Source organism: Apteryx rowi, unplaced genomic scaffold, assembly GCF_003343035.1.
Source record: "Apteryx rowi isolate R43461 unplaced genomic scaffold, aptRow1 scaffold_315, whole genome shotgun sequence".
In the NCBI taxonomy this organism is placed as follows: domain Eukaryota; kingdom Metazoa; phylum Chordata; class Aves; order Apterygiformes; family Apterygidae; genus Apteryx; species Apteryx rowi.
The window spans coordinates 97,478-107,495 of NW_020449586.1; positions in this window are offsets into that span (position 1 = coordinate 97,478).

Consider the following 10,018-nt stretch of genomic DNA (forward strand, 5'->3'; position numbering starts at 1 on the left):
TGCGCAACGGCTCCGGTGCCCGGGTCCCGCGGCGCCCCGGGACCCAGCACCTGGGATGCCCGGGAAACCCGCACCTGGGAGCCCTGCCCCGCCGGACCCCCGGGGAAAGCCGCACCTGGGAGCCCTGCACTGCCGGACCCCCGGGGAAACCCGCACCTGGGAACCCCACACCGCGGGATCCCTAAGCACCCGGGAAAACCTGCTTCCCGGGACTCCCACACCGCCAGACCCCCAGGGAAACCTGCTTCCTGGCACCCCTGCACCACCGCACCCCTGTGTCCCCAAGGAAACCTGCACCCTGGGTCCCCCACGCTACCGGACCTCAGTGTCCCCCAGGAAACCCCTGCTCCAGGACCCCCACACCATTGCACCCCCACATCCCAGGATCCCCATAACCTGCAACATCCACACACTGGGACTCCCTCACTGCCGGCCACCCATGCCCCCAGGGAAACCCATGTCCCAGGACCCCCGTACCTTGGGACTCCTGCACCCCAGGATCCCCATGTCCCAAGATCCCGGCGTTCTGGGATCCCCACACCAAAGGTCCTGGCACAGTGGAAACCCTGCATGTCTTGACCCTGCATCCCCAGACAGCCACGCTCTGGGAATTCTGCACTCCAGGACCCCTGCACCCTGAGGCCCCCAGGACCCCGCACCCCGGGACACCCGTATGCTGGGACCCCAAGCCTCAGGGGCCCTGCAGCTCAATTCCCTGCACCCCGGGGTCCCCGTGGCTGCAGGACCCCCATGCCCAGGGACACCCACGCCAGGACCCCTGGGCCCCGGGACCTGGGGGCTGCGTGTGTGCAAAGAGATGTATGTGCAAGGGCAGTGTGTGTGTGCAAAGGGGTGTGTGTGCAAGGAGGAGTGTGTGTGCAAGGAGGAGTGTGTGTGCAAGGGGTGTGTGTGCAAGGAGGGGTGTGTCTGTGCCAGGCAGTAGCCAGGGGAGAGGATCCCCAGCCCAGCCCCTAGTGGAGGAACGGCTCAGGGACTGGGTTTGGAAAGGGGCAGCCGAGACCCGCAGCCCCTTTCCCCAGTCCCAGCAGCGCTGCCAAAGCGGGCGCTGGGGGGACCCAGGCTTCAGGGGGCTGCAGGCACCCGAGGGTGAAGCTGTGATCAGTGGACCCCGAGCTCCTCAGTGGCCTGACCCGGGGAGACCGGACCTGGACGCGGAGCAACCGGAGGAAGCCTTGCGGCACTGTGACGGCCGCATCCAGAGGGGCCGCACAGGGCTCCCGGCGCTGGAGACCCCCCAAGGCAGAGGGCTCCAGGCAGCACCCAGGGCTCGTGGCTAAAGCTCCAGGCGTCTGGTGTCCGGAGGCACATCTGCATCCCCCAAACCAGCCTGGCTCACAAAGGAGACCTGGAACTTGGGTGTCTGGTTCGGATATATTCCCCAGAAATCACAGGTTGCTCCCATGATGGCCTCCTCTGCGTGGCTTCCTTGTCCGAAGGGGCTTGGATGCGCGGGCTCGTCCACCGCAGCGGGCGCTGCAGGGGCCTGCACGAGGCGTTGCACCGGGGAACCCACCTCTGCGGGGCGTCGGGGCAGCCCCAAAATCCAGCGTTTTCCAAGGGAGGGGGCAGGATGCAGGAGGTGGGTGCCCTCAGGGCTGGTGGGTGCTCACACAGAAGCAGCGCAGGGTGCTGAGCACTTGCTGTGCAAGCTGGTGGCTGGGGGCCTGCCTGGAAGAGAAGGGGGGGAAAAAAGCGGGAGCAGGAGCAGACAGCCGAGTCCCAGTCCGGGACATAAAGCGCAGGAGCATCCCTGCTCTCCGAGCGGCCTCGGTGGCCTTTCCAGCCCTCGCTCCCCGGCAGCAAGCGGAAAGACCCACCTGCAAACGCTGCCCTCGCCACCCCCGACGTCCCTGCCCTCCCCAGCGAACACTCCGCACCAAGCCGAGGGCGGAGGGGCTGCGGCGGGCAGGGCCGGGGGGCAGTTTGCCGAAGCCGGGGGGGATTTGCAGGATGGCAGCGGCAGCAGAGGGAAGGGGTGCCGAGTGGCATGCCCGGGTCCTCGCCGCCCCGCGAGGGGCCCAGCACCCCACACTTGCTGCTGGGAAATCCCCCCCCCCGTGAGGCCCGCCGGTGCTTCCCAGAACCAGCCGCCCGGCTTCCGGGATGTGATGTCGCCGCTCGGGGATGAGAGCAGCCGCTGACCGTGGGGCAAACATTTCCTCGTTTCCCTGGCGCCAGTCCAGCCCCGGGGTGCGATCCGCGGGGACCCACGGGGTGCAATTCGTAGGGATCCATGGGGTGCAATCCATGGAGATCCACAGGGTGYGATCCATGGGGATCCATAGGGCGCGATCCACGGGGCGGCGCAGCAGGAGCGTGCCGGGGCCATGCCCCCCCTTTGCGGCACACCGAGAGCACAGGGACAAGGTGCTGCGGAGCCCGGCATCCTGGAGGGACCCCAGCCTGGGGCTCGTTTCGCAAAGGGCTTCTCGCGGGGGCGAACGGGGCTGCCGGGGCCACGCGCAGAGCAATCGCCCATCGGCGCCTGGTTAACTCAGTCCGAGCGTCTCCGGTGGCTCGGCCGCAGCCGTGGCTGCACACCCGGCTCCGAGCAGCGGCTCCGGCAGGTGCTGCCGGTGTGTCCCACGGGGCCGCCGGCTGCCTTTGGCYGTGGGTAGCGGCGGTGAGACAAGCGCCCGGAGCCAGCTGAGATTAGATTAGATCGCACCGGATTAGATTAGATTGCATCAGAGCTAGAAACGCATCCGAGAGAGGAAAGGAGGGTGGGAGGGAGGAGCGGGTGGGGGGGGTGATCGTGGCAAGAGCGAGGTTTCGCCCGTGCAGAGGAGCCCAGGGCTGACGGCACCTAAGAGCTTCGCTGGCGCCCTGCGCGTGCCCTGGGCATGGGCACCGCCACGGCGGCTGCAGTAACCGGCCCGGGGAGCGGGGAGCGCCAGGGCCTTGGATCGCTCGGGTCTTTTCCTGCTCCCCCGCCGGCAGGCGAACACTTGTCCGAACGGGAACACGCTGGAGAAAGGTGCTTTCGGAAAAGCCCTGGGGAGCTGCCTGCTCCTTGCAGCAAATCCTCCCTGTCCCGGTGCAGATGGGACGTTTGCACCGGCTCCCGCAGCGCCTCGGGCAGGGCGCACGCGAGCGGTGTCTGCACGCACGGCTCGCACCGCCCGCGCCCCTGCGCGACGAGACGAGGCGAGGAGGCAGCGGAGAGCACCGGCACCGCATCGCCGCGCAGGCAGAGCCCCGAAGCCCTGGTCAAGGCTGCCTGTGCCTGGCGCTAACACAGCCGTGCGGGGGGGGGGCACAAACAGGCAGGACCCCACCTGCGGGGCCGAACGCCCCCCCCRGGTCGTCCCTGCCGAAATGCAAACCCGACAGGATCCCCCCCTCCCCGAGCACGTAACCCTGCAGAAGGGGGGGCTGCAGCCCTGATAAACACGGGGGGGGGGCTCGGTCCTTGCAGCTGCAGCGCGGGGGGGAGGCGGGCGCACGCCGGCACGGGGGGCGGCGCAGCTCGGCCCCTCGCCGCGGGGACGCGGCCGCGCAGCTGCGCCCGCACCGCAGCTGGCCCTGCCTGGCCTCACGCGCCGGGCGGCCCCGGGCTCGTGCCGCCCTCCGCCGCCGCGTGATTGCTGCGCGCGGCCACCCTGCGGGGCAGCAGCCTGGGATCGCCTGGGCCCCCCGCTCTGCGCATGGCCGTCCCAGCAGCGCTGGTGCCGGGGGTCTAATCCCGACCAGTCTTATGTTAAGGGCTTCATTTTGGCTGCTCACGGGGTGCAGAGGGCTCGCTCATCCGCAGCGGCACCAAGAGGAGCCGCCTGGGAAATCCTGCCCGGCACGCCAATGGAATGGGCTGCCTTCCCCTCCTTCCCTGCCGGCTTCTTTAATCTTCCTCCGGGCGCTTTCCCGGCTGGAGACCCCGGTGCGGGCCGTGCAGCCCCAGCAGCTGGTGCTGATGTGCTCCACCGCCGGCGTTTGTGCAGGGCCCGTCCCGGCTCCGGGGTGGATGCGGAGCCGAGCCCGGCTGCACCAGAAGCGCCCCGAGCCCAGGGCCGGCTCAGGTGGCGGCAGCGGTGGCAGATGCTGCCCGGGGACGTCTCTAACCCCGTTTGCCTGCCTCCGTCTTGCCTGAGGCAGCAAGCTCCYGTCCTCATTTACTCCCTGCTCTGCAAAGCAGCACTTTCTCTTCTCTCTCTGCCGCCCGTCTCCCGCCAGCCCTGCACGGCGCGAGCTTCACACGCATGTACAAGACYTTCTTCTTCCATTTCGGGTGTCTTTCGTGCTCTGCAAACGTTCCCTGTTTGCAACCATCCCCTTGCGGTTCCCGGCATCCCTGCTCCTCCGGGCACGCTCTCCCCCCGGGACGCTGACCTTTTCCCGCGGTGCCTCCCGAACGGCCGCTTTGAGCCGCGCTGGGGCTGCGCCGCTTGGCTCTGCCGCAGCCCTGCCTGGTGCCTGGGCACCCCGGGGCGCAGGGAGCCTGCGAGGCGCCGGCCGCCTTTTGATTTTTGCACGGCTCCTGCTAGGGCTTAAGGCTTCAAGGCTTTAAGACGCTTAGGWAACCTCGGAAAGGTCAAACCCGTCCTTCCCCCTCCACCTGCCTCCCAAGAAGGCCTCCAGCCCCTGCTYTGGGAAACGCCGCAGGCTGCCGGCTCAGCCCGTCCCGTCCCCTCGGGCTTGTTCTGCATCCCGGGGCTAAGCCGGATGATTTATTCATCACAAGCGGCAGATCCGTTTCATCCAGGCCCTGCGGATGAGCTCGGCTGGTAGCACCCCGCCGGCACAGCGGGCAGCGGGAGAAGGAGAGAGCAGTGACTCCACTAACGCCTTCCTGCAGGCCACCAAGCCCCGGAGCCGGCCGTGCCGTTGGGATGCCGCGGTCTCCCCTCCCGGGAACCGGGTCCTTCCGCCCACGGAGCCAGGGCCGGAGGGAGAGGGAGCACCCGCTGCAGGACGCACGGCGCCCGGGTGCAGCCAGCTTTTCGCATGAGTGAAAGCAGCTGCCGTGGAGTGGATGTACTCCGGGCTATCGGATAAATCCCAGACGGGAGCTCCGCTTGCCGAAGGATGAGCCGGACTCTGTAATGCAATAAGGAGCCTGCAGAGCCCAGGAGCCGGTCAGTGACTCAGGCCCTGCTGCTCGCTCAGGTCCGCGCCTCCGCTTTTCCCAGAGAGGCTGAGTCCACGGGAAGGGCAGCAGGCAGGAGCAGGGCCTGGATGCCGGAGCAGGGGAGGGCTCCCTGCAAAGGGGGGACGCTGCTGCTCCCATCGAGGGGCGAGACGGGGMCCGAGCCAGCGAAGCGGAGCAGGGCAGAGCCGCCCCAGCGCCGGCGATGGGAGCACGAGCCCCGAGGGGGCCGTTCCGGCCGGGGCTGCCGGCGCTTGCAGCCCTGCCGGCCCCGCGGCCGCCTGGGGCGTTCCGGAGCACCGGCCAAGCACCGCGGTGGGAACACTCGGCACGCCCCGCCAGCCCAGTGGGAAAGGGGCCAAAAGCACGGCACGGAAGCACCGGGAGCAGGGAAGCGCGCGGGGCTTTGCGGCCGCTCGCTCACCCGCTCGCCCACCCGCTCGCCAGCACGGGCAGTTCCCGCGTGTTTGAGGCTATTTCCAGACTCAGCGTCAAGCACAACAATGCTTTGGGCTGGAAGGAGGATGACAAAAGGAAAAGGACAGAGATCCTGAAATAGCTCGGCCGGATGCTTCCAGAACAGGCTCGACACGCCGGGGCTCCCGCGGAGGTGCGGGCGCCGCGAGGCTCGGCAGCGGGGCGGATTGGCGCTCCGGATGGTGCGGAGGGGCTCCCGCGTCCTGCCGTGCCGTCTCTGCGTGTCCCGGCCTCGGCCCTTCCCTTTGGAAAGCCAGCCGGACATGCATGCTCCCAGCYGGACACGTGTGTTCATGGATGGACACACATGTTCTCAGTTGGACACGTGTGCCCCCAGCCAGACACGCAGGTTTCCAGCCAGACACGCATGCTCCCAAGCCGACATGCGTGCTCCCAGCTGGACACATGCACTCCCAGCCAGACACGTGTTCCCAGCTGGACACATGTGCTCCCAGCTGGACACGCTCGGGATACAACCTCGCGCGAGCACGGCAGCCGGCGGGAATCGAGCCGCACAACCCTGCRCCCCGAGAGGATCCTGTCCTGGGATTCATCTTCCCTTGCTCCAAGTGACTTCTCCACCAGGCTGAGAATATTTCCAATAAATAAAGAGTAATAATCATAATAATAATCATAATAACCATAGCTCTTGCTCTTGTTCGGAATATGACATTGCAATCACTATTTCAAGTTTGCCTTCGCTTTTCATAGATAATAAAGAAGAGGAATATGAGCAATATGTGGGACAAATTGGGGCTGGATGAATTGTCTCCACTGCTGTTAAAAAGAAATACAGAGTAATTTCTCCTATTGGCTTTTTCTGAGGCTCCTGTGCACATTTTTAGGTCTGAGGATGAAAAACAAAACAGGATTGGATCTGAGATACATTTTGGAACAAAAATGAAACTGAACTCAATCCTAGTCAAGAGGTTTTTCTTTCCAGTTTCTAGTGCTGGGGTAAAACAAACAATTTTGAGCAAAACGAGATTTTTCTATAAAATAAACTCATGGTGAGCGTCTGCTTTTTTTCCCCACTAGAGAAACCCCCCAAATCCATGCTCAGAATCGCTGCCCCCCACACCCAGGAAGGATGCAACGAAACCTCCCCGCGTACGGCAGCAACAGCAGCGCCCGTGCCTCAGTTTCCCCGGCAGTTCCACCTGGCCTCGGCTCCGGCGGGCATCACCTGTGCCCCCTCCGCAGGGGGATTTGACCGGGATGGCCAGAGACTTGGAGCGGGGAAGGGGAGCCCTGGGCAGATGCATCTGAAGTTTTCAAATTGTCTAAAAGAGAGGGAAAAAGGGAAAAAAGGAAACTCAGTGAAACCAGCTGTCTTCGGCAGGGACTCGGGGGGGGGGGGGACAGGCTGAACTAGCGGTGAGCTGGCCCCATGCATTTTCTGCATTGCCGCTTTATTGCCGGGGGGAGCCGGTGGCCGGGGGGGGGACCCCGGACGGGCCATTTGTGCACCAGAGAAATTGCAAAAGAGCCACTTGCAAGGAGCAACCCACGTCACCGCTCCATTCCCGGAGAAACTCCTGCTCACGCGGGTCTGTGCTCAGCCCTGGGGGCAGGATGTTGCCCCCAGCCCACTTGCTGCAGGTGTCTGGGCTGGGGCACAGCTGGCGGCGCCGGGAGGAGGCGATGGGCACGCGGGACACGTCGCTCGGCTCCGGGTGTGGGCAGCTTGGGAGCAGTGCGAGGAGGCAGAAGCGAGCAGAGTCAGCTGGAGCAGCGCCAGGACCGAGCACCTGAGCAAGTCTCAGGATTCTGCTCTCTGGAAACGGCTCCGCTTTGGTGCCAAGGGATCTGTGCACGGAGCGGCCGGGCGGCTCCTGCTCCGGCTCCGCTCGTTTTCTTGGAGCATTAAGTTAAATGCAAGCAGCGTGTGCAAACGCTCCTAGGAGGGAGCAGCTGCCTGGGCTCCGCTCAGCACCAGGGATGGAGGCGGAGGGGGCAGATCCCTGCGAGAGCACGGGCTCTTCTCCTTTTGTCTCTCCTTTTTCGATGCAGTCGAGGAGCTCTGCCCTGCTCCGTGAGCGGCGGGGCTCCCTGGGGCGCACTAGAGCGGGTTTAATGGTTCCCAGCACCAGGAACCCGTCCCGCGCTGCCGCTTCTCCAGCAGCCCTTCCTCGCCACCGGCACGCGAATCCCCTCCTTTCCACTCGGCCAGGCCTGCCACGCTCCAGGCTGCTGTCACCCTGGCCGAGGTCACCGTGCAATGCCTTGGGTCATGCAGGAATATCTTGGAATATCTCCTGGGGGCAGTGGCAAGGACGTGTCACTGGACTGGCCTGGCAGACCAAGCCCCCGCAGGCCCGTGGCGCTGCATGGGTGGGACAGGGTGCAGATGGGACGAGGGCTGAGCAGAGCCCGGGAAGGGCAGGATTTGGCACAAGGGAGCCTGTTCCCGTGGGCTGCCGTGCCCAGGCCTTGTGCATCCAATAAACCCGACGAGAAGAGACGTTCAGGGTTTGCACGGCCCCCGGCAAGCGAGGGGAAAAGCCGTTGCAGGGTGGGGGCTGACGGCTGCGCCCACCTTCGCCCGAGGATACCGAAACTCTGGACCGATGTTGGCAGCCCTTCCCGAAGGAGGGGCCGTGGGAAGGTCCTGCCCTGCCCGTGCTGCTCCGAAGCCCTCCCAGTGCCAGCGCTGCTTCCCCGCAGTGGGACTGGCACCCGGCCCTGGGGAACAGGGTCCCCGTGGGTGAAGGGACAGGGCAGAGTCYGTGTGAGGGCAGGAGCCAGCCAACAGCATGTCCCAACACATGTGCGGGAATGGGCTGTGGGCTGACACGGGGCGGCAGCGGCTGGGCAGCTCCCAGCGGGGGCTGGGACTTGCTCACACCAGGGACAGGGACCCTGCTCACACCGGGGACCAGGGATCCTGCTCGCACCAGGGACCAGGGATTCTGCTCACACCAGGGACAGGGATCCTGCTTGCATGGGGGACCAGGGATGCTGCTCGCACTGGGGATCAGGGATCCTGCTCACACCAGGGACAGGGACCCTGCTCACACCGGGGACAGGAATCCTGCTCACATCAGGGACAGGGATTCTGCTCACACCAGGGACCAGGGATCCTGCTCACACCAGGGACCAGGGATCCTGCTCACATCGGGGACCAGGGATCCTGCTCACACCAGGGACAGGGATTCTGCTCACACCGGGGACAGGGATCCTGCTCACATGATGTTGGGGCTCCTGCTCACCCCGGGACAAGGGTGCAGTTTGCATCCAGTCCCAGGGGCTCTGCTCTAGCAGAGCCCTGAYGGCTTCTCAAGGGACCTGTGCTGTGACACCAGCCAGGCAAAACAGGGCTGGAGACACGGCCTGGCCATTCCCCTCCTCGTGCTGCCAACAGGGAGCCGGGCTGGAGCGAGAACGACACCCTGAATTAGGAAACACAGGCAACAGCAGCAGCTTGGCTTCGGGTTTATGGATGATGAAGACAAGAGGCTGACAAAAGATCCCCCAGAGAAACTGCTGGCTCCTGAAGGGTATAAAAGGCCCGTTTCAAACTCATTTTTCCCTTGGCAGTCAAGTGGCAGCAGAGCCGCCGCGAGGACTAGAGAGCCACCGCCTTGCCCGTTGTGTCACCCCAGCAGCAGGATGTGCAGAGCTCGTGGCGCTTGTGGGGCTGTGGGAGCATGTGCAAGCGGAAAGGCTTGTGTGCGCAATAAATTTTTCCTGCCCAAGGCTTCACGCTGAGTTTTGCTGCAATCATTTCCTGCGCCCTACGGTTGTGTCCCAGAGCTGCGGCATGGGGCCCCCTGCCACGCTGCCCCTGCAGCACCAGGGCCTGCGGTTTGGCCCCTGCACATCCTGTGTGGCACAACCGACCATGAGGGAAAAGATCCTGAGGAACCGAGGAGCCGTCCTTGCCCGGAGGGGAGCCCCGTGGGGTGGCCGGGCTGGGCTGGTGGGGCGGCGGGACAGGATGCAGCTGGAGCCAGGCACGGGGGGGTTGCTCCTGAAATGGCACCTCTGGGGCTGGGGGAATTTGGATGAGTGCAAGAGCCATCGTCACTGGGGGAATGAGCTGGCATCCCGGAGCTGACAAAAGCCCAGCGGCCAAGTTCCCTTTCTCGGACTTTTCAAGCGCTCTCCACCGCCGCAGGCGAAGGCTCCTAGGAGAAAGCAGCTGGTGGGGCTCAGCTCTGTGCGCAGGGATGGCGGCGCAGGGGGCTGATGTTTACGAGAGCCTGAAGATTAAATACCCCCGCGGTTCCTCTCAAGGTGAGCGCTGCTCACGGCGGGGCCCGGGGCGGCTCTGCCCGGGGCGGCCCCGCTCAGGGTGCGTCGTGCTTCTCTCCGCAGCGCCGGCTCCCGGCTCGGTGCCGCCGTGGCGCCGGGCGCTGGGCCCCGCGCTGGCCCTGGGCACCGTCCTGGCTCTGGGCGTCTCGCTGGCGGCCGTCGGCGCCCTCTGTAAGTGCG